General features: G+C 41.4%; 1 protein-coding gene across 5 annotated transcripts in view; it reads left to right on the top strand.

Moving 5' to 3' along the window:
• Window positions 1–24,981, top strand: part of FMNL2 (formin like 2) — a 306,297-nt gene that overhangs the window by 61,261 nt on the left and 220,055 nt on the right. The gene's annotated exons all lie outside the window — the stretch shown is intronic.

The raw sequence follows: 24,981 nt of genomic DNA on the forward strand, positions 1-24,981 counted from the left end.
GGTCTCCCACATGGGTGGCTTGAGCCATTATTTGCTGCCTCTCAGAGTCATTGGTAGGAATTTGGAGTCAGGAGCTAGAGCTAAGAATGGATCTTAGGTAGTTCATTATGTAAAGTATACATCTCAACCGCTAGAGTAAATTCTGACTCCAAATTTCAATATTTAGTGTTTCTAGACATTTTGTTTGTTTTCTTTTGTTAAAAATTTGCTCAGCATAAGCTCCTGTAGGGCAAGAGCCTATAGGATGTCAGTTTCTGCAACCTCTGTTAGAACTGCCTTTGGGTGAATGGAGATTGTATGGCAGTCAGTCCATTTTCTTCATGCTTTTTTTCCCTGCTCACATTTCCCACTTCGCTTGAAAAATCCCAGTGGACAGATAGGGGCTTTTACAATGAATGCTGGGACACCTATGTTTCTTTCCATTTTTCAGCAGTTTACGATTTGCATTTTTATCTGCCACGTGGAGTCAGTTGTCTTCCTGCTGCCATACCAGCTGGCTGTTCCCTGAGTGGAGTGAATTAGAGCACATGTTCCATGACTTGGACCAGTTGCAGTCTTTAATTTCATCTCTGTTAGACACAGACCTCTTTTATCTTTGACTCCTGAAAGGAAGAGGTTTTCTTGGCATAATAATTGTATCAGTGTAGTGGTAATAAACTTATCAGTGCAGTGTCTGGCACACAGTACACTTTCAGCATGAAAGACATTGGGTGACCATGGCTCCTAACATGGGCTGTGCTTCTGTGGGCACAGAAATATCTGAAAAGAATGAGAAATAGCATAAGCATCTTGGCATGAGTGACTCATGGGGACTGAACAGTGGCAGGGAGCTGCAGACTGGGAGTTTGGGTATGAGGATTAGTGTAGCTCACAGGTCAGAATCAGGCACTTTATTTTGTATTTAAAAATTGCTCATTTTAAGATTTCCTTTGAAGCATTCACAGAATGATTAAGAGTACAAATAAATCCGTATACAAACTTAAATAAGCAATATATAATGAGAACATGCCTGGTGGTCTCATATAAGACAGTATAAGAAGAAAGTGATCAAAAAGCCAATTCCCCCTTTCACTATAAGAGGAGCATTCCAATCCTGGCTACCTGTTGTAAAAACTAGTTTAAAAATATTTACAACAAATTACTACATCAGGAGCTTTAACTGTCAGGCACATATTTAGTGATAACATGGAGTCTTGACTTGCCTTTTGCCTGTAGACCAGTGTACGGATGCTGAATAGCTGTTAATAAGTAGTAACACAACTTTTTTCTTTTACTTTCCAAATCGCTATTTTTTAAATGCATTTAAACACCAGGTTGTCTGTTACATTTGGCTTCTGAGAGTGAGTAACCACTACCTCAGTGTATAAAACACTGATAGATGGAAGACTCAAGGGAGTGAGAGTTAAATGGGCAATATTTGGAGCTTCATATATACCAAAAGATTTCCGGTTCAACATTTTGTCTCGTTTTCCCTAAGAAACTGACTTTAACAGTCATAAAATGAAATAACAGAGATAAAATGAAATTCAGGAATTATGTGTGCAAGCTGTTTTGTGTCATTTTTTCCTTTGATATAGTTAGCTGGCTGTTGCTCCAGAGTGAAATGCTCAATGCATTGAGTTCGTAAGTCAGCCCTTAGCAGATGCTTAAGAACAACCACAATCAGCAATGAGAAGTTTACCAGTTAAAAGGAAGAAGGAGTTTGAGTTGTCTTCACTAATTTCCTTTCTGGCTTTTAAAATCATGAGTGAAGAAACCTGCCAGTGGAAAGTAAGTGTGCATGTCCTTCCTTCTTGCATCCCCTTCTTCATTCTTCTGTCAAGAAGCTAAGATGCTCTGAGGGTATATAGGTATCAAGGTTCCAAATCATTAGCTTAACTCTACCCAGAGCCCACTACCTGTGTGAGACCAGAAGACTCTATGTGGAAGATCAGGAAAATGATGGCTGACAAAACTGCCTTTACTATAAAGGAAATAAAATCCCATGTTTTCATTCTAAATATAGCTTTTGTGGGTTGGTAGTGAGGATGTAGAGAAAGGAAATAAAACCATAACCCTGATCTTGGGCCAACCTATATTTTGAGAGTTTTTTGGCTTTATTTTTGTTTTTTAATTCAAAAGCAAGATGAAAAGTGGGGAGTAGGTTTTTCTGGCAATGGAAGAAATTGCCAATGGAGGTTTTTCTGGAGGTTCTGAGAGCATTAGTACAAGGAGGCAAAGTTTTGGTATGAGTTGAAAGAGAAATTTTGAGAAGGAAAAGTGAAATTAAGTTCTGCTATAAAAGCCTAAACAAATAGCAGGCATAATTGTTAGTATACTTGGGGTATGTGTGCCACTAAAGTGGTGAATATTTCACATATTGCCAGTGGGAAGCAGAACTCTAGGTAAGAACTCTTCACTCAATGTGAGGTGTGCCACATTCATTTTTAAAGATGTGTTTGAAAGGAAAAGTGACAAAGGATATAGACAGAGGACACACACAGGGTGAAGGATGGAGATCAGTTTTCCACTTGCTGATTTACTCCTTAATTGACTGTAACAGCCTGGGCTGGGCCAGGCTCAAGTCACGAACTCCATTTAGGTTTCCCACGTGGGAGGGACCCATAGCAGGAACCCACATACCTGAGCCATTTTCTTCAGCCTTCATGGGCATACTAGCAGGTAACTAAACAGAGAAGCTGGGACTTTAACCAGTACTCTAATAAGGGGTGGGAGTGTCACAGTCTTAACATACTGCATGCACCACAATGTGAGACTTCAAATGCACTATATTCTTTAGGAGTCTGCCCATAGGCTGCCTTTGCTCATCCTGCTCATCCATGTCATTAAAGTTGTTCTAAAGATTCACTCTTCCTATACTTTTCTGGGAAAACTGCCATCCGCCTTGGGCTAAGAGTCAGCCAGCTTTTCCCCCTTATTAGCAAAAGTAGTATTACAGCTCAGTTCAAATGCAGTCAGGCACTGCACAGTGACACAGTACACATATGACAGTGATCCCTTAGGATTACAATATAGCTGATAAGTTCCTGTTGCCTGGTGATGCCCTAACTAACCTGATGTAGTGGAATGTGTTCCACATTTTTGGTGATGCTGGTATAAGCACATCTCCTGTGCTGCCAGCCATGTGAAAGTTCGGCACACACCATTGTGTGCAGTGTGTGGTACTTGAGAATGACAGTAAACAGTGTTACTGGTTTATGTATTTTAAAAACCATGATTCCAAAATGTACTCTTCTCAGAAGAGTAGATTGTGCAGCAGTACCTGTTTAGATCAGTAGCAGCCTATTGCATACAGAGGCCGTGTTGCAAGATGGACCCCTGCCATCCAGGTCTGTGTAAACACACTTCATGATGTTTGCTTGAAGGATCAAATTGCCTAATGATGCATCTCTTAGAATGTGTCCCAGTCTTTAAGCAACATGTGACTGTGCTGGGAAAAAGGCCTGGTCATTTGTCCAGTTTACTAGTGGGGCCCTGGTCATGCTGCTCTCCAGTTTCACTTCCCTTTCATTCACAGTAAACCTCAGCAAATCCCTGGCACTCAGGAATGTGTTTTACTTGAATGACTATGAAGTCATGTTTCTGGGGAACTAAGCTTGTGATTCTGTTTGTGTTTTAAGATGACCTTGGTAGCCTGTGGTCTTTCAGTTTTTGGTGGAGATGATAGCTAATTCCTGGTTGAATATTTTAAGGGAGAAAGGGGGTGATTTAATTCTAGTGTTTGACTTTTGTGGTGGTGTGGGATGATTCCATTATGGTGGTCCCACAGCTAAAGTCATGAAAGGATCCAAGCTGTTTGGAAATCCGATGTTGGATGTATCCACTTTTTGTGTTGGCCTCTCTCCTCTACAGACTGTGCAGCCAGCGTGAGTTCTGACTGCAAGGTGTGGTTTCCTTTTCTGTGTGACCACACATTGAATTCTGTCTTCTCTGTTGCACCAGTAGGGATGAGACTGATTGCTTTTCAAAATTTCTATAAATATTTATTTTTATTGAAAAGGCAAATTTACAGAGAAGGAGAAACAGAAAGATCTTCTGTCCACTGATTCACTCCCCAAGTGGCTGCAGTAGCTGGAGCTGAACTGATCTGAAGCCAGGAGTCAAAAGTCTCTTCTGGATCTCCCATATGGGTGCAGTCCCAATGCTTTGGCCCATCCTCCACTGCTTTCCCAGATTGCAGGTGGGGAGCTGGATGGGAAGTGGAACATCCTGAGCATGAATTGGTGCCCATATGGGTTCCTCATGTGTGCAAGGCAGGAGTTCAGCCACTGAGCCATTGTACCAGGCCTGAGACTGATCCATCCTTCCTTCTCTTTTTTTTTTTCTTTCCTTCCCCCCCCCCTTTTTTTTTTTAAGATTTATGTACTTGATTTATAGAAGGAGAGACAGAGAAAGATTTCCATCTGCAGGTTCACTCCTCAGGTGGCCTCAGCGGCCATTGCTGAGCTAGTCTGAAGCCAGGAGAACTTAGCCACTAGGCTACTGTTCCAGGCACTGGGGACTGATTCTTGCCATCTAGTGACTCTGACTGGCTTTTAGAGAATGTTTGGTTTTTTTTCCCCCTTAGATTTATTTATTTGAAAGGTGGAGTGCCAGAGACATTTTTATTTTCCAACTACTGGTTTAGTCCCTAAATGGTCAAGGCTAGGCTGGATTGAAGCCATGAACCTGGAACTCCATTTGAGTTCCCCACATATATGGTAGGGACCCCAAGCATTCAGGCCATCTTCTGCTTTCCCAGACACATTAGCAGGGTGCTGGATCAGAAAGAGAGCAGTTGGCACCCAAACTGTTGCTTTCACACAAAATGCTGGCATCACAAAGAGCTGTTGCCCCTCAATGCTGACCCCAAGTGTATTTGATAATTCTGTCTTCTCCTAAGTCATGCTTCATTTTCCTTTCCTCTGTGTGTTTGTGCAGTGAATATGGTAATTTTTTTTAGAAAATAGGAACAAAGTTTATGCCACTCTTAGATTGATTTTACTTTTGATGCTTTCCTAGATTATTGGGTTTTCATAACCCTTTTTTTGTAAAACATGTTTTGTTAATGACAGTAACATTCACATTGACAGAGGAAAGGAGAGAATTTTCAGTTTTAGTTTGATACATATTTACTCTGTGGCCAGATGGCTAGCTGCTCAAACATTGGGTTTCAAACTTAGCACCAGCAGCAGCAGCATTCTTGTAACTGTCATTTTTGATGGGTTGAGTATTAACAAATAGCCAGAGAATTAAAGGCTAGTTTGCAGAAGATCTCAAGTCTGTGTTTCCTCTATCACAAGTCCTGCCTCTTCCTGTTCTGTAGCTTCACATTAGCTCACGTGTGGACATGTCTCCGTCTTCCTCATTCCTGTCTGTGTGTAAGGCAGTGCAGCCCTTGACTGATTATGGTAATGATATTGAAGTCATTATGTTTGAAGTGACAAAGAATAATCTTCTGAAATTTGTTCATTTAGAGGTTAGGAGGGGTGCCTCTTGTACCTACTGTGAAATGAAAAAGCAAACAAAATACTAGGGAGAACTTCTAGTGGAGAAAGGCAACGCACCAAAGCACGAAGTTACTAAAATCTTCACTAGTGAGCAACTGTGTTAAAAAAAGTATTACTTTTTAAGAATGGAGAAAGTTATGCCTTAAAGGTAATCAGAGATCTGCAATGGAATGGAAACTTATTTCTTTATCTTTGTTTTAAAAAATGATCAGGTTTTGCTATTGGGTTGCAGGTCAAAAATGCCTGGATGGCAGTGATATTTCTGTTGATATGTTAAATCTGATGAGGAATTTGAGACCCAGGAAAATTACTCAGCCTCCCACCCTTTTCTATCCTTATATCCAGTAGACAGAAAACTAGGACACAGCAGGTTTTAATTGACTCTGCCTGTTTAATTTTCTTCCATTCATTTTGCCTCCCCTCTGAAGGCTTAGGATGTGTATATGTAGAAATACAGGCTATCTGTGTAAGAGATTACAAGTCAAGCTGACTGATGTTTTCTGGGGTGAACAGGAAGTGACAGAACCACTGCATCTCAGCAGAACAACAGTTGGACCCAGATTCATAGTGAGGCAACATAGAGCCAGACTCAGTGGAAATGGGTTGTGTGTATTCGCTAATCATTTGGTTGAGTTGTTTGCGCTTTTGTTGTCCTAGGGGAGCTTGGATTGTGCTGTTTTTCATTGCATTCCTGACATGCTTTAAAAGAAAGCTGCTACAATCTACTCTGGTTGATTGATGCAGGGGAAAGTTTGCTGCTCCTAACAATAGCCCTTCTCTGTGAAACACTCCATTGATACTTTTAGAACTCATTGCTGCTAACCAAACAGTAGTGGTTTTATTACTGTACTAATGGAGCCTGGTACTTGGAGGTTGGCACAAGGGGGAGGGGTGAGGATAGCGAAAATGATGTGGCCAGGACATGTTGGTCCCTTTACATGAGTAGTGGTTTCCTCCAACAATGTAGTTAGGCTGCTTCTAGTGAAATAATGTGGTAATCTAGATACAATGCGTGATTAGTGTGGCATATGCAAGGATGCACTAAATGAATTATTCCTAGCAGGGAAGAACAAGGCTTTTCTCAATAAAGAATCAACAAGACAGCAGAGTTTTCTATGTCTTTCTCCAGTGAAATGGTTTGCTTTCCTAAACAGTGCAAGGAGGCAAGAAAATGAGTTGTGAAAGATAGGACTACTGATGGACATGGGACCAGGATGTTCTTGGCAGACACCCCTTCAGATGTCAAGACAGACCCAAGTGGCAGCTTCTATCTTTCATTTTCTTTCTTTCTTTGTGTTTATAATTTACTTGAGTCCTTCCTGTGTTCACTCCCTTTTTCCTTTCGTTCTTTCCTTCTGCTCTTTTTCCCCAAAGATTTTTATTTTTATTATTTTTATTGGAGTAGTTTATGTATTCCTTCTAACATGATCAGTGATGTAGATGATTTTATATCCACCACCTTACAGTTTGTATTCTGTTTGGTCTTTGTTTTTATCTTGACTTCTTTTGGAGTAAACAAAAATTTAATGACTTTTTCCTATCTCTGCACTTGTTGGCTATATGTTCTTTTACTCTAAGTGATTCTTGCATAGATTATAGGGTATATTCTTGAGGTACGCAATTCAGTGTAGATTTGTGCTTTCACCTACTTATTTTGTGTACTGTTTTTAATTTAGAAAAGATCCCTATATATATTATAAAATATTTTATTTATAAAATATATATATATATTAAGATTTATTGATTTTTATTGGAAAGGCAGGTATACAGAGAGAATGAGATACAGAGATCTTCTGTTGGCTGATTTCACTCCCCAAGTGGCTGCAATGGCTGGAGTTAAGCCAATTTGGAGCCAGGATCCAGGAGCTTCTTCCAAGTTTCTCAAGCAGTTGCAGGATTGAAGCCTTGGGCCATCCTCTACTGCTTTCCTAGGGCACAACAATGGGCTGGATGGGAAATGGAGCAGCCAGAACAAGAACCAGCACCCACATGGCATCTTATTGCATGCAAGGCGAGGATTTGGCCACTAGGCTGTCATGCCTGGCCCTTGTTTTTTTCTGTATCTTACTCTGTATTTATTTGAAAGAAAGGGAAGAAGAGGAAAAGAGATCTTCAAGCCCCTGGTTCACTCTCCAAATGCCCACAACTGGAACTGTGCCAGGCTGAGACCAGGAGCCTGGAACTCAGTCTAGGTTTCTAATGTAGGTGGTGAGACCCAACTACTAGTGCCATCACCTGCTATCTCCTAGGGTATACATTAGCAGGAAGATGGGATGCAACCCATATCACATATAAAAAAACAAGGCAAGTCTGAGAGACTGTCACAGTGTGAACATGATGAGTCTAATACAGCATATCCTGGATGGCATCTAGTGCCTTGGGGTGGGTGATAGTGGCAAATGCTGAGGTTAGGAGAAACTTTTGAGATTTAGCTAGGCTGCTTGGCATCTGTTTCAAGAGGGAGCTTGTTTCAGATGAACCAGTTTGGGGTCCTAGACTATGCAGAAGTCACAGGGGTGGTATTGCGACCTTGAAGCATTTCCTCCAGGTACATTTGCAAAAAATTGTTTGCTTAAGCAAAGGCATGAATTGATGGGAATTGACATTCCAGAGAAATCTTTGCCACAGTTTCTTCTCTCAGAATGTGGTCACCAAGGGCAACAGTAACAGCAGCCTTTACGCAGCGAAGTGCAAGAGCTGAATTCAGATGTTTTTGTTTTGTGGCTGCAAGCCTCCAAGCATGAAGTTTGGTGGGTGGGAGATGGATGTCCATAGCTGGTCTCACTGGGTTTTGGAAGAATCTCATTTATTGGAGCATCTGCTACCCATGTCTGGAGAGTTTTTTTTTTTTTTTAAGAGCTGGGAAACAACTTCTTGGGAGACTGAATATGGCGGTGGTCTTGTGAGTGTCTTGCTTAGTCCACAGAGGCACTGTTGAAACTGTTTCTTCAGTAGCTTTGGAGACCTAGGACTCCCAGGACCCTAGGAGAGTGGCAGGTACATGGTACAAAAAAGAGCACTCTTGCTGGGGCTAGGCTGGAGCTTTCATCTAGAATTGAAAGGTGATGACAACGATAACCAGCAGCTCTTTTCTTAGGCTCAGCTTCTGTGTAGAATGAACCTGTTCTTCTAAGTTTTGTGAGAAACTGTGCCACAATGTCATCCTCACCAGAGAGCTGGTTAGATGTTTGCTGAAGCATCCTGGAAATCTCAGTTGGTGTAGTAGTTGAGGTGAGAGGCCAGAGTTAGAATTGAAGACATAGGGTGTGGACTTATTGCATGTGGTTGCCCAACAGTAACCTTTGCCTAAGGTGTCCAGTTGGGAGTGCTTGAGCACAGCATTGTTCATGCTGACTCCTAGCCAGCCAACTGTGGAATGATGCTGTGTCTTGGAGAACACTTTCAGTGAGACAAGATTTTAGTTGCTCTGTTTAATTGTTAATTGCACCCTATTGGGATCTATTTTAATTTCCAAAGTGTTATAGCCACAGCATCAAAATGTAGTTCAAGTGGGGTAGTGGAATTAAAGATACAGCAACTCAACAAACTCTGAGGTCAACCAGTGGTAACATCTCAGGTAATTAATTAGAGCAGCCAATGATGACCAACCTGTATGCTTTGTGGCTCCAGAATGTGTATCAGATGAACAGTGTGCTGTTAAGAGGGGACTTGAAATAATGAGATTCATCTTGGATTTGTGGGTTTGTGGAGTCAAATGTCAATACTCAGGTGTCAGCTGTGGATATCTACAGTGAATTAGAAATCTCTGTTGGCTTCCAGGGTATCACTTATCAACCCAATCACATTAGAGATGCAAAGGCAGGGCCCAGAGCAGTATCCTAGTGGCTAAAGCCCTTGCCTTGCATGTGCTGGGGTCCTGCATGGATGTTGGTTCATATCCTGGCTGATTCATTTTCTATCCAACTCTTTGCCTGTGGCCTCAGAAAGCAATAGAGGAGAGCCCAAAGCCTTGGGACCCTGAGCTCACATGGGAAACCCAGAAGAACCTCCTGGCTCCTGGCTTTGGATCAGCTCAGCTCTGGCCATTGTGGCCACTTGAGTGAACCAGCAGATGGAAGATCTGTCTGTTTCACCTACTTTCTGTATGCCTGCTTTTCCAATAAAATTAAATAAATCTTAAAAAATGTAAGGCACCTGAGCAAATATTAAGCTGTACAGACACAAAGATATGACATGTTCAGGAATGCTTCAGCCACATGGCAAATGTGAGTTTAACTTGAATCCAGGTGCTGCTTCTCTTTGGGGGCTAGGGATTGATGGTGATTGTTGGTTATGTCCAATATGTGCTTCTGATCTCCAGATGGAAGCTTCAGGGAAATCGCTTTGCTAGAACTAGTTTTTTTATTTCACTGAATGATGTTGACATTGCAGAAAATTGTGTGGCTTTCTGTCACCTTGTTGGGATAAGGACAGAGCCTTGGTGTTGATCAGTGTACCATGTATCATGACAGTGGCACAAGAAAGCATGTGGGCAATAGTGTAGTTTCTTGGAGCTGATGGATGTGTGTATACAGATGTGGCCTTGTGCACACAGACCTAATATAATCAAGGCCTTGGAGCTTAAGAGGAAGAGACTCGCTTTCAAGGCAAAAGGTGAGAAAGCAAACATGCCAGCACATGATGTATCTATACTTGCTGGCTGCTGCTCTGACGTGTTCCTTTAATTTCACCTTCTAGATGCCTCATTTTGTTACTGTTAAGAATCCCACTGAACCTGAACTGTTATTTTGACTTACTCTGTTTGTACACCAGTGAGTGTGTGAGTAAATACCTGAAGTAAAAAATTACAATAGCTCTTGTGGAAGAAATTAAACCTAGGAAAGTGGTCCAATAGTGCACTGCACATTGCATGGTGCCTTTGTTTCTTCTTTCCCTCTTATGCCTCCTCTTCTTTTTCTGTTAATTTATTTATTTACATATTTATACTGTAGTGAGGTGTGTGATACAGTTCACAAAGATGTACTTTTCAGTGGCAGTAAGTACATTCACACTATTGTGCAATCATTACATCATCTCTTTCCAGAACATTTCTCCCCTCCCTCCATCTTCCCAGACTAAAGTTCTGTAAACAGGAGACACTAACTACTCATTTTTCTGGTCTCCATGATTCTGCACATTGTAAGTGCTTTAAGGGAAATTCTCCTTTTTTCCCCATTTTATGTCTGACTTATTTCACTTATTTCACTTATTTCAGTTGTCAAGCTTCTGTCATAACTATGTTATGGATCAAAATTTCATTCCTGTTCAAGCAGTATGAATATTCCATTGCATGATTGTGTCACCTTTTGTTTTTTATGGTCGGTTGGGTCTGTGCCTTCTGATTATGGTATTTAAGGCTATTGTGAATGTTGTTATTTAGGTATGTGTTTGAGTTCCTACTTGGAATGCTTTTGGGCATGAAACAGAGGTAGAATTGAGTCCTATGATGGTTGTATCCTGTGTCAGAAGGTACCATACTGATTGCCACATCAGCCATACCATCCTATATTCCCACTGGCGGTGCTATTTCACTGTGTCAGTGCCTCATTCCCCCACCACCTTCCCTTTCTTGTAGACAATAGACATCCTGATGAGTATGGCCCAAAACATTTCATTGTGGTTTTGATTGCATTTTTGCATAGATTTAAAAGATAGGTAGACAGTATATTTGATAGTATTCATCCTTGATCATTTAATGTTTTGTCATGTTCCTGCTTTTACCTTTTTTTTTTTAATTAATTTATTTTTACTACAAGTCAGATATACAGAGAGTAGGAGAGACAGAGGAAGATCTTCTGTCTGATGATTCATTCCCCAAGTGAGTGCAACGGCTGGTGCTGTGCCGATCTGAAGCCTGGAACCAGGAACCTCTTCCGGATTTCCCACGTGGGTGCAGGGTCCCAAAGCTTTAGGCCGCCCTCAGCTGCTTTCCCAGGGTACAAGCAGGGAGCTGGATGGGAAGTGGAGCTGCTGGGATTAGAACCGGCTCCCATATGGGATCCTGGAGCGTTCAAGGCGAGGACTTTAGCCACTAGGCCACACTGCTGGGCCCCCTGCTTTTACCTTCCAAACAACTGTTTTTATTTATTTTTCTCTCAGATCTTGAAGTTCCTTATCCTCTAAAGAGTTAGAATTTGACCAAGAATGTAAATATAGGCTTCACTGCTAAAAAGGACAGGCTAAAACTGTGCAAGCACTCTGAGCATATATTAGGGGAACCTGTAAGGCTATGTACTATTTTGCATCTCTGGGGACCTATTCCAGTGATGATAGTTGGTGGATACTACAGATGATGGGAGAGAAAGTGGCTTTAACAGACACGTTTCTGCTAAGACAAAAGTTGATGAGACCAAGGTTAATGCCAGGCATCAGATACTGATAAATCATCCAATTTATTATCATCCTTCCCCTAAGGCTGAGAGTTTTTGAAGTAGTTTGGAGAAACTTTGAAGTGGTAGGGAAAGCTTGGGAGTTATTTAAAAATGTGTCCTCTGAAGGCCATTTGTTTAAAGTACCATTTTACCAGCAGGCTAAGTAGTGATTAAGGTAAAAAAAACTGAAAAATAATCTTAAAATTCCCCATTAACAGAGATTACAGAGTATGGCTGTCAAATACCAGAGTATTGCAACACAAATGAATGGTTTGTGAAAAGACTAATTTGTGCACCAAAAATTATAGAAACTTCAGGAATACACAGAGAATGCTTATAAGCAAAGTGGAAATTTTATAGACCTGAGTTTAAAAACGGTTCCTATGAAGCTTGATTTGTATACATGATGTTAAAACTAAAACTAACTGCTGTTTAACCTAGCAGTAGAGAAAAATCCACGGTTTTTTTGCTACTGGCTGCCTTTTAAGTGGAAAGTTTGGGGAAGGAACAAATATATTTCTGATCTCAAAGAATTAGCTTTTTAAAAAACAGTAATAACTATTATTTAAAATATTTTTAATCTGGGAAAATTCATTTTACATGAGTTTCCCATGAATTGAGTTGAAAATGAAAACAGAGAAAATCCTCTGTAGAAAAAATACACAAACATTTCTGCATGTGAAAAAGCTGTCTTAACATCATCTGCAGCCATTTATTGGCAAATGGAGTGGTTCAGGTGCCCTGTGCAAGGGGTATTCTTGGTGTTTGTAATGCAGATAAAGTTGCAGTGGTCCAGGGCCCAGCATGGTAAAGTGTAGTGGCTAAAATCCTTGCCTTGCATGTGCCAGGATACTATGTGGGTGCTGGTTCTAATCCCAGCATCCCCACTTCCCACCCTGCTCCTTGCTTGTGGCCTGGGAAAGCAGTTGAGGACAGCCCAAAGCATTGGAACCCTTCACCCTGTGTGGGAGACCTGGAGAGGCTCTGGGCTCCTGGCTTCAGATTGGCGCAGCTCCAGCCATTGTGGCCACTTGGGAACTGAATAGAAGATCTTGTCTCTTCTACTCTGTATATATCTGACTTAAAAAAAAGTTGTAGTGGTCCAGAAAGTTGACATTTAGGGTGAGGTCCAACTCCTGCTTTTTTTGGTGGGCTTTCTTTATCAGCTCTGTGATGTTTTTTTTTTATTTTATTATTTTGTATTTTATTAATATAAAGAGCTGTCATTTCTTGCTTATGCAGTGGCACTGAACACCTCCTGGATTGCAGTGCAATCTAACTTGGTGACACTAATGCACCCACTATTTCTTTTGCTTGGAAGTTCCATAAGTGCAGTCATTCATCACTTAAAGACAGAGCTGTGTCTTAAGGATTGGATACATTTGCCAACTTCACCCAGGGCAATTAAACCATCATGGATGGCACAGGCTGATCACTTCATGTGCCCACTTAATGCAGGTGGGAAAAGAAGCACAGAATGTTTGAGTACGCTGCCAGCATATCATTAGAATAAACTTTTTCAAGAGTAGAATGAGCATACTCTAACCATAAGAAGGATAATATAGTAAATACATAAACCAGACCCATAGTTGTTTATGATTGGTATGAAGTGCATAGTTAGGATATATAATTCTATGCAGCTGATAGTGCACTAGGTTTATGTCTACGTGTATCACCACAAACAAAAGAACCAATGCTATTCTCTGACTTCACACAGCTGCTTTGTCACCAGGTAATAGGAATTCTCCAGTTCCAGCTTGGCTGAGAGTCTTCCACAGCTGCCCTTTTATATGTGGTCCATCATTGACAAGCATGATCATGTGCTTGTCACAGGACTGCACTTGGTTTTCCTCCTGCTACATTCCCATCCCAAACTAGTCTTTCAGTGTTTTCAATGTTTCCATTTCTTGGTGCTCATGACCTTTCTTTCTGCCTGTCTAATCCATCCAGTTGTGAAGCCTCATACTGCCTTGTTTCCTGTCTGCTTCATAGGTGTGTGTGTGCCCGTGTGTGCATTTTTATGTTTACAAAATAGCTCTAAGAGTATATGGAGCTCAGGCATCCTGCCCTTCCTTTTCTTTCCTCCTCTGTGTCTGGTGTAACATGCCAGGCACACATAGGAACAATGATCCCTTGGTGGCCTTAGCCTGAAGCACTGCGTCTGCAATTTGAATTCTTGTTTAATCTTTCTGTTCTTATTTTATTTCCTAGTTTCAAATTGTGAGAAATTACTGAAGCTGAAATGGACTTGAGCAAACCTTTAAAATCAACCTGCTCATTTTCCATGGGTAGGCAGTGACACCTAAAGTGGTTAATGCAATTAGGATCTCAGTCCTGTAAGTGGTTAGATCAAAGAAGCAGTCTAACTTTCTGACTTCATTTTCTGGCACCTTTTCATGTTGAAAAATCCAATATATGGCCCTATTAGGAAGCTGAAGACAGAGATCTGTGAAGTCTTACTGTAGTTAAGAGCACCCTGTGCTACTTCAGAAATAGAATTGGAGGCACTCCTTGCTGCTAGGTTAAGGATTTTGCTTGTGATAGAAATATTACAAAAAGTCTAAGTACAACAGTTATAAAACAGTTTTATTTATGTAATGTTTTTTTCTGTTTTAAATTTCTTGCTTTAATTTCCAAGCAGAAACCAAAATCGTAAGTGACCAGTAGTCCCTCTTCTGTATGTACTGATTATACTATTTCTAAGAATAAAAATAAAGCAATAAATTACTATAGCCTGGTGTGCCAAACAAGTTAAAGTGCAGCACTCACATTTACCACAGTTGCAGGTGTTTGATCCTAATTGACCTCAATGTATTTTTACAGTTTAATTACATCTTTTTAAAAGACTTAATTTTATTTGAAAGTCAGAATTAAAGAGGTGAGTACAGACACAGATATCTTTCTTCGATCCACTGGTTTGCTCCCTAGCTGACTACCATTGTCTAGAGCTGGGGTGACCTGAAGCTGGGAGCCAGGAGCTGGGGCTCTCCTTTGCTGCTTTCCCCAGGCAATAAGCAGGGAACTGGATAGAAAGTGGAGCAGCCAGGACTCATCTAGGGACCTGTATGGGATGCAGACAGCCCAGAGAGGATTAACTTGCTACGCCACTATGCCAGTTCCAACTATTGGTGTTCTTTTTATTTTTTTTCTTCTCTTTTTAAGCTACTCAATAGATTTGGATAGGCAGCAGAAATTGAAATATTTTTACTAAACACAGATGGACTATGAAGCAACAATATAGTGGTTGATACTATGCTGTGGTGGGTTAAGCCGCTACTTGAATCTCCGGCATCCCATGTTAGAGTGCTTATTCAGGTCCTGGCTGCTCAACTTCCAGTCCCTTTTTCTGCAACCGTGTCTGGGAAGACAGTGGCCGGTGGTGTAAATACTTGGGCTTCTGACACCTGTATGGGAGACTTGGCGCTTTGATTTGGCCTGTACTAGACCTGGCTGTTGCAGCCATCTGGGGAGTTATTGTATGGAAGAATTTCTCACTGCCTTTCATATAAACAAATTTTTAAAAACAGCAACAATGTATCTTACGCAAGTATGGAATTTGTTGGTTTCAGAAAGCCTGTTGCTATCCAGTTCTTATTGATAACTTCTTTTACCGTAGAAGATATATTATGCGATTACATCGTCTGTTCACATTAATTAATGGTCTCTGAGAAACCTGAAATAGGAAATATTAATTACAACTGATTGAGCTGACAAAGTAAACTAGGGATGAAGCATTGAGGACACACAAGGCCCCTCTTGCTGCCCTGCCGTGGTCTACACCACTCTGAGTCAGATGACAGGTAACAGCAGGACTGGTGTTCAGTATTGCAAAATCATCCTCTTGCCCTGCTCAGGGAGGATTGTGTCAGCCTGCCTGGTTTCTCCTATTTGAGTGTTGGAATGACTGGGAGCAGGAAATGATTCAGATTAGGTTACAAGCAAGCATAAAATGAAAATCGATGCTCTAACCACTGCCTCCTCAGAGATAGGGAAGCAGGAAACCTTCTGGTGAGAAAAGCTTAGGGAAGTTCAAAGCACTTTTTGTTTTTACTTTACACAATTGTATGTTTTTTAAAACTGTATTTATTTGAATGTCCGTTTACAGAGAGTGTGAGTGAGTGAGGGAGCAAGCCAGGCATATCTTGCATACGTTACTTGACTTTCCAGATGGGCACAGTGGCCAGAGCTGGGCCAGGCTGAGGCCAGGAGCTGGGAGATTCTTGCAGATTTCTCACATGGTTGCAGAGGCCCAGGTATTTGGGCTATCTTTCAGTGTTTTCCTAGGCCATTAACAGGCAACTGAATCAGAAGTGGAGCAGGAGGGATCTGAAGACACCGATAGGGGATGCTGGCATTGATTCTGGTATGGATTTACCCAATATACAACAATTCTGGCCTTAATTGTCTTTTTTTTTTAAATACACATGGTAGCTTTGTTAAGAAAACTAACACTTTTAAACTTGTATGGTAATATACAGGATTTTTAAAAAGTTCTTGGAAGATGCATGTTACTAAAGCAAGAGGATTCAAAAGATTTTTTTGGTATTCTGTGTTTTGTGTATTTCATGTTTTTCTGTATTTCTATAAACTTTAAAAAATTTTATATACTTGAAAGGCAGAGTTAACAAGGAGAAAGAGAGTGAGATCTTCCACCTGGTGGTTCACTCCTCAAATGGCTGCAATAGCTAGAGTTATGTGAAGTCAGTGCCAGGAACCAAGAACTTCTGAGTTTCCCACATGGTTGTAGAAGCCCCAACACTTGGGCCATCTTCTGCTGTTTTACCATGCCTTTAATGGGGAGAAGTGAACCAACGGCGGAAGCGGGGGGACTTAAGCCAGCATCCATATGGGATGCCAGCACTTGCAGGCTTAGCCACAGTGTTGGCCCCACTATAAACTTTATTTATTTTAAAGATCTGTTTGAAAGGAAATTTTCATATGTATAGAGAGGGAGAGGCACGGAGAGATATCTTTAATCCTATGTTCCAATTCCTAAATGGCTGCAGTGGCTGAAAGTGAGCCAGGCGAAAGCCAGGAGATAGGAACTTCTTATGAGTTTTCCATGTGGATGCAGGGTCCATGGCCTTGAGCTGTCTTTTGCTACTTTACCAGACACACTATCAGGGAGCTTAATCAGAAGTGGAGCACCTGAGACTCGTGACCGGTGCCCCTATGGGATACCAGCACCACAGGTGGAAGCTTAACCTCTTATACCATGGTACTGGCCCCAGTAAACATTTAAAAATGCCTTCCTACATGAAGTAAAAACACTCCCCAAGGTAGCAGGTCCTTCTTTTGGTTACTTTTCCAAAACTCTTGGCAGTGACTTCTCTGAAGCTTCCTATGAATCCTGGGATTAGAGATGTGGAAAATATTTAGACTAAATTGAAATTACTATGATTTGCTTTCTTTGTTTTTATCTCTCATTACCCCTAAACCATGAATTTCTGAAAAAACTGGACCCTGGTCAATTCACTGCTGTCTTCTAAAATACCACACAGAATCCATTAAAGCATATTCATGTTCTGAAGTATGTTCTGTTACTTACTGGGCTACTGCATACTTTTCATCTATTATCAGTTTTCTGTTGATATTCTTTTTGGGCCTTCTAACTGATCTGTTTGAACAATCCTTCCTTTTTATGGGTCTGATACAGATAGTGAATCTGTCTGAAATGGTACCATTTTAATCTTAGCTACCAAAACAGAATGTTGGGTGGGGAAAATGTTAACTATGGTCAGTTCTTCCATGCCTTCTACATGCTCTGTTCAGACAACTGTGGATCAATCATTCTGTAATGGGGTGAATGTTTGACCTAGTGGTTAACCACTGGTCAGAACACTGGTATGCCACACTGGATTGTCTGGGTTTGATTTCTGGCTCCCGGGTTTGACTTGCTGCTACTACACATCCCAAGAAGCAATGGCAGTGGCTCAAGTCATTGGGTTCTTGATGCCTGGGCAGAGACCTGGTTTGAGTTACCACATTCTGGCTTCAGCCTGGAGCACTGTGGTCACTGGGGAGTGAACCAGTGAATGACAGCTCTCTATTTCTGTATCACTTTCTCTGCTTGTTAATGCAAGTGAAATGCCGTTGTTGTCCTTAGTTCCCAAATGATACATTTATAACAGTTATTTTACATAGAGTTTATATTAACTAGAGAGGATTTAGCTCGTACGGGAGGATGTTTGTGGATTAAACGAAACTTTACCATTTATATAACGGCCTTCAACTTCTGTGGATTTAAGTAAGCAGGCAGCAGAGTTGGGGTGTGGAGTGGTCCTAGAACTCATTCCCAGGGAATGCTGAGGCATGACCCTTTGAAATTAAATGCATTTAGAAAACTTTAGTTTTCAAGTATATCATGTTTTATAGTACTGTGGGATGGTTGTTGATCTTAAGTCACAGGTGACTTTGGTTAGAGATATTTCAGGTGTAGACTGGAAAGATGTCTAACTATCATGTTACATACATACGTCTAGTTCTCATGTCTGATTCTGTCTACTGGTTTGTCTAGAGAGTTACCTAATGTTGCCTGAAAGTGGTGAGAGCTGAAGGCAGTGTGCAGTGTCATCTGACTGTGTCCATGCAGAGCTGTTGCCTTGGACCCATGCCCTGGCCTTAAGTTGTGTTTAAACTCCTGAACTTTTCTTAGGCTCTGGCTATAGGCCTAGCTGTGGGAACTAGAGCATGAACTGGTAATAACATTCACCTCTAGCAATTCATTTTTCTTCTCTGTACTGTTTGATGGAGAGAAGCTTATTGAAATTTGAAGGGGGAAAGGCTAAAAACATAGTATTTCAGTTTGCTGGCTATCCCTGATGTGCCATAGAGAACTGTTACCAAATTAGTGCAATTGGTATTTCTTGATAGCTCCCTTCAGTGACCTACTTCTTGTCTTTGCTTTCCTTATAAGGATTGTTGAGGTCCTCATGTTCAGCCAGGATCCCAATTTTGTGAAATTCCCTTTCATTTTTAATTGTTAGGGTTTTATCCATCCATATTTGCCAACTTTTGTCTGATTTAAGACAGGATGTTGGGATCTAAGACCTAATTTATACCTGAGGGTCATGAATGTTCTAATGAGTGATTGAAATGTCCGTGTTGTAGCATTTTTCCCTATAGAATGCGGTGTTAAGCTGAATTTGGCTGAATTCTGTGCACGTATTTATTTACATATCTGTCTTGTATACTCTGAGCAGTTGGTAGTATTGGGATTCTTATAATACTGGTTTTATTGAACAGTAACTGGTTATCTGCTTGGAAAGTAAAGGCACTTTCATTTCCCATGTGAAAGTTAGGAGGTGGCAACATGCTTGAATTATAGAAGTGGAATTTCCTGTTACTCCATTTTAGAACCCAGGACCCCATGATTCTGTTGACTTTTGGGCAGATAGCACCTATTGCCAAGCTGCACTTGGGTAGGCACTCACCTTTTTATACTCTGTGAATGTTCTGCTGTAGATAAAACAAGACAAAACAAAACAAAACCAAAAAAATCAATACCCAGCCAAGCAAAAAATTGTGTTCAGAATGTTTGCTTAGTACATTTAGTTGTGGTAAATGTGGAATATCACTTTGTGATGGCCTGTGGATACTTTTCTTCCTTTCATCTGTTTGGAATGACTGCATTTTACTTTACACAAAGCAAAGTGACTTGTGGCAAATGCCCAACTGACTTTTTGTTTTCCTTTTCCTAAAGGGATCTTGAAAATGGTTCTGTTTACTTCTGTATTTTCTTTACCACACACAACAAAAAACAGATAACTTTGAGGAACTACTGCTGTAAATCTCTTCCTTAAATGTTAATCTTCTCAAATTTGGGGAAACTAATCCCTACCCTCATAGTCTCATTATAAAGTTCCATATAAAGATGTAAAATTTTTAAAGAAAAAAAAACTAGAAACATGCAGTTAATCTAGGATTATTTATCATTGTCTCAGTAACCAAAAACTTAAAATGTTTTGTCTTCCAATTTGTTGTGTGTAGATAGTTAATATGTAAGAGGTTCAGCTTTTCAGCAAATGGAGAGATTCATTTTTTAATGGACTTTATGAGATAAAACATGACCTATTCTGTGTGCCACAGTAAATGGGCAACATTGTTTTGAAACTGCTAATGGCTTTGAATAGTCATCTAAACATCAACTGTACCTTTTTTTTTTTTTTTTTAAGAAAACTACTTAATTAGAAAGGCCAGAGGTGTTGGAGTTGTGGCACAGTGCGTTGAGTTGCCACCTGAGACATCAGGATCCCACATGAGCACTGGGTGGAGTCCTAGCTACCACAGTTCTGATTCAGCTTCCTGCTGATGTACCTGGGAAGGCAGCAGAAGCTGGCATATATATTTGGACCTCTGCCACCCATGTGAGATGCCTGGACAGTTCTTGGCGCCTGGCTTGTGGCCCTTGTGGCCATTTGAAGAATAAACCAGTGGATAAAAGATCTATCCCAAGCCCCTATCCTGTAATTCGGCCTTTAAAATAAATTAATTTTTAAAAAACTAAAAGGAAAAAGTACAGCAACACAGAGAGAGGGAGGCAAGGAGAATGAGTGAGTCAGTGCCTTCTACATCTTCCATCCTTTTGTTCTCCCCCCAAATGGCTGTAACAGCAAGGTCTGGCCAGGCCAAAGGCAGAAACTCCATTCTGGTCTCCCACTTTGGTGGCTGGGACCTAAGTCCCCGGGCCATCTTTCTCTGTCTTTCCTGGTGCAATAGCAGGGAAGTGGATTCAAGGTGGAACAACTGAGACTCCAAGTGGCATTCTGATATAGGAAGCTGGCCTCAAATGTGGTGGGTTAACCACTTGCACCACAATGCTGACCCTCTATCCCCTTCTTGGATTCTAGTGTCCCAATTTATATTATCATTACATACAAGTTGGACTTAGCTAAATAGAGAAGCTAGCATATCATGTTTCTATTTTAAAGATAAAGTATGAAATATTTAAGTCTTGGAGTGTTGTAAATATTTCTGAGTAAAGATCCTTGTTTTTGTGCCTGGCTGTGCATGTAGAAATACATGGAATTGTATAAAATACGGTTGATGCTGCTGTTTGGGGTATTTGGCTAATGTCTGTGAAAGGGGTCTTTGCATGCTGAGTATGTGTTTTCATAAATGTTGGCTAGTATTTGCATGTTTTAGCATCTCAGATGACTCAGACTGTCTCTACTGTGTACTCATGCTGGCACTGCCTGTGTTGATTGAGCATGTTAAAGCTGACATCACGGCACAATCATTCTCTGATTTAGCAATAAGTCAAAGTGGAGTGGAAGTGTAGTGAGAGAATCATGCCAGTATTCAGCCTGTCACACCCATTCTAATTTACAGTATTGTTCTAAGGATGCGCCAGGAAGTGCGCGTACACACACACACACACACACACACACAACACACCCTAGTGAGACATCTGACAGGATTTGGCTGTCTTCTGTTCCTTTCCTGTCTCCTCCCTTTGGATCCAGATGCATCAGCAGATGGCTATCCAAAGTTCTAAATTTGTACCTTGGGTGACCTTTAGCCCGGAGAAGGCCAAATCTCTTCTGAGGGTTAACTTACAGGCCATTGAAAGTAACCCTTTTGTCAGCTGTTGTAAATAATTTCAAGCCTTTGTATGTTCCTTGTTTTTAAATAGCATACAGGGCTGTTAATGAAATGCTAGCCTTCCTGGAGACTAACAAATCTTCATGAAGCCCAGGACAGCATTGCAGTTGTTCCTTATAGTTCCTGAGTCCCACAGTGCAACATAATCTAGGGGAGGCTACAAAGAACCTCTGGTGAGGGCTGGCTTGGAAAGATGTTTCCAGGCTGCCTGGCAGACAAGGGCAAGGACTTAGAGTCAGGAAGCCTGTCTGCAAGTTCTGCTGTATTTCAGCAGAGTTCACCTCCTGAAGCAGAACCCAGCCCAGAATAATGAGTGAGTGCTCAGGAAATGACAGGCTATACTTATTATTATTTCTTTTTAATTATAAAAGCTCATTCTTGTATCTCAGTATTCAAAGAAAGGAGGTGCTAAAATGAATGAAGGGGAGAGCAGTTGAATGCCACCCAGCAGAGAATCCTAAGTACCATTCTGTCAACATCTTTTTTATTTCCCTGTGGTTTGCAATTGCTGTAAGATAACATTATAGGGAGCATAGATTGTCTTAATCCTTGTTTATAGTAATTCATCTTGTGGGAGAAAACACATGTTCATAGACCAGAACATTTACAGGTGAGAGAGGGAAATAGGTGGAGTTATTCTGAAGACTTGAAATAGACCGTGGGGCAGGCATTTGCCCTGAAGGTTAAGGCAACTCTTGGGATGCCTACATTCCTCGGGTATCAGTGGAGCATCTGTGTTGGAGTCCTAGCTCTGCTCTGATTGCAGCTTCCTGCTGGAGCACTTGCCTGCGGTAGGCAATGGTGATGGCTCATGGGGTTGTGGTCCTTCACCCACCTGGTTTTAGTTCTGTGCTGCTGGCTTCAGCTTAACCATATCCTGACTACTGTAGTTGTCCCGGTAGTGAACCAGCAGGTGGTGGGGATATGTCTTTCTTGATGCCCTAGCCTTTTGAACAAAAATAAATTTTAAAATAACAGCAGTCTCTCTCACTTTCCCATCACCATGCTCCAGGGTTAGTTTGAGGGTTGGACGTCCTTTTTGTATATGAATCACCTTGTATTGTGCCATGAGTATTGGGATTGGTCTGATCTGAAGTCTTGGGCCTATTGCTTGACTGAGAAATGAAATAAAGATGGAGAAAGCCAATGGGGTGATAAGAATAGTGAGCTGGGGGTCCTGGAAAAAAACTTGTCACCACATTTGGTTGCCTAGATGCTCTAAGTAAGCTATGATGGGAGGGTGGTGGATACATCCAGATGAACATTCCCTTTCCTCTCATTATTCTTCTGATCCTTCCCCCACAATTGACCCCACCCTGTTAAAGAGCAGCTCTGTAGAAAGCAGTGGGAGAAAATTAGTCTGATGCAGTCTGAGGAGAATTTGTGTCCCGCCCTGCTTTCCCCTGGCTTTGAAACTCCCAAATGTAAGGCCCAACAATGAATTATTCCTAACACGATAGAGGAAGCTGGTACTATTAAAGTCATGGAAGGAGACAGGCCATGTGGAGTAAAAACAGAAGGATATTTGTGAGGGAAGAGTTGGCTGGCTGTGGCAGGGTTGGGGAGTAGGAAATTTAACTATAATTATTCCAAAGGATTTGGTGGAAGGCCTCTTGAAACTGTTGCAAGTTGGTTAGTAATTGGCCTAGGAGTTGCTTACAGAGCATGCTGAGACTGAGGGCAACAGAAAGGGGGAGGAGACGGAGATGTCAGCCTCACGGGGTCTGTGTTCCACAGCAGAGGTGTGTGCACTGTGCATTTCCACGTGAGGTTAGGTCCTGGTTAAGTTGGCAGATGTTGGGGTTGCTCATGGAAAAAGACATCGGGGCCCTTTGAAAACTGCATGTCTGGAGTTCGTGTTTCTAGTCACAACTAAACTGGCATTTTAGATTTTAATCCTTGTGAACAAATCTTGGTATATTGTAAGAACAAGACATTTGATCTTGTGCACCTTATCCGGGACACAAAAAGTCTAGTGTTTCCCCAGCTTTAATAAGATCCGGATCCCAGCTGGCCTTTGATCTTAGCTGCTGTCTGTGGTTAGGTGGTATCACAAAGACGGCAGGGTGTGGTGAGGGCAGCCCCCTCCTTTGCCATCCTCCTAGTATCATGGGCCCTTGCAGAACACAGCAGATTTACTAGCCTCCCCTTCCTGCTTGTCCCTAAGGATTTGAGAGTCAGCTCTTAGGTGGCTGTTTTGTTTGTTGATGAATGTAATTAGACAGGTAAGCTCTGTTCCTTTAATTACTCACATCACTTGGGAAAAGCACAAGTTGCTGACACAGAGTTCCATGGCCTGGGCTAGGGTGGGAATTATTTGGTCAGGCCAACTGCAGAATTAGCCTGAATGTGAGCCTATTCCCAGGGGTGGCCCCTCAGGGCAGTGTACCCGAATGTTTGTTTTTCGCATCCAGAGACCACAAGCACATGATCAGTAATGTCCAACAGGCTCTAGCACTCAGCGTCCAGATGGCATGGTCAAGGGCCAAGAAGCTCTGGGATGCCTGTCAAATCTGGACTGTAGGAAAGTTCCGAGGCAGAGTTAGTGGAGGGCGGCCTTACAGTTCCTGATTGTATTGAGGACCTGGATTTCTTGACTCAGATACTCATGCTTGTACATTCATGTGTACTTCTCACCTTGCTCTCCTAAAACATCTGTCCAGGAGGAGCAGGGATGAGATGGACACATAAAATACTGATTAGATTCCAAAGGATAACTCTGACATTTCAAGATTTAGTTTTGTGTCCATCTAAGGTGATTATGTTCATATATTCCTTATTCACACTTGTTACACCCTGGCATCTTTTTCTAATTTATCATGACTGCTTGAGATTTATTGTCACATATACTGAAGAGATGGTTTTCTGTATAGCTACTGGAATGCATATGGATATTAGGCAGAAGCTTAGGAAAACCAAAATGAGATGACTGCCATAACTGACAAGGAGTAGCACATATTGTATCAGTCAAATTGGTAAAAAGAAGTGTGGGGCTTTCTAGACTGTGGCGTTTCACTTTAGCTGCAGGCAGCACTGAAAAATACTGTCATTTGAATGACCTGGGATAAGAGAGAAAACATCCAACAAAGAAAACAGTGATCATGTCCTGAGCAAGACTTGAAGAGGCTATCTGCCCAAGGATGCTTTCTTGAGCCAGCCCTGGCTGCAGCTCTGAGCTCCTGTTCCCTCCACGTTCTGCAGTGGTAAGCCCTGAGGAATGTGTACATGAAATGCGATTGTTGGTTTTGTCTCTGTTTTACTACACATACCTCAAATATAGAATGCCATGCTTGTGGATTCAAAACTTTCCCCACTTCTGACTCCATTGTAGGTTTTAACGGAAAGGCTGGTAACTGAGACATGTCATACCAGGACATGGTATGACATGGTATGACATGTCTCAGGACTTCAGTAATCTTTTCTGAGTCTTCCTCATATATGGCTCAGTGTAGATATTCTTGGTGGGTGGCCTGCTATATTTTTCTCTTCTTGTGTTTTTATATCCTTTGCAACTTTGG

This window comes from Ochotona curzoniae, unplaced genomic scaffold (assembly GCF_017591425.1).
Source record: "Ochotona curzoniae isolate NIBS_2020 unplaced genomic scaffold, NIBS_Ocur_1.0 contig_2210, whole genome shotgun sequence".
Lineage (NCBI taxonomy): Eukaryota > Metazoa > Chordata > Mammalia > Lagomorpha > Ochotonidae > Ochotona > Ochotona curzoniae.